This window comes from Gavialis gangeticus, unplaced genomic scaffold (assembly GCF_001723915.1).
Source record: "Gavialis gangeticus isolate Ggan-Ray unplaced genomic scaffold, GavGan_comp1, whole genome shotgun sequence".
NCBI lineage: Eukaryota > Metazoa > Chordata > Crocodylia > Gavialidae > Gavialis > Gavialis gangeticus.
Genome location: NW_017728997.1, coordinates 52,064,897 through 52,065,105, shown reverse-complemented (window position 1 = coordinate 52,065,105; position 209 = coordinate 52,064,897). Strand labels below are relative to the sequence as shown.

Genomic DNA, 209 nt, shown 5'->3' with positions numbered 1-209 from the left:
CCTACGTGAGCGCTCGGACCTAGCTGACTGCTCGTCCCAGCTCTTTAGTCAAGCTATATACATATTTTGGGGTTCTCTTCATCCAAGACTATTTTGCAAATTAGCAGTTTGGGCCTTCTCCTCAGAGGAGATGCACGGATTAATGCCTGTTGTGCCCCCAGGAACTGAAGACTTGGACCCAGACTCCACTGACCCACCAGTGTAGAACC

The 209-nt window shown here is 50.2% G+C and overlaps 1 protein-coding gene across 7 annotated transcripts in view; it reads right to left on the bottom strand.

The window, feature by feature from the left end:
• SFMBT1 (Scm-like with four mbt domains 1) overlaps positions 1-209 on the bottom strand; it is a 171,483-nt gene that overhangs the window by 142,016 nt on the left and 29,258 nt on the right. The window lies entirely within an intron of this gene.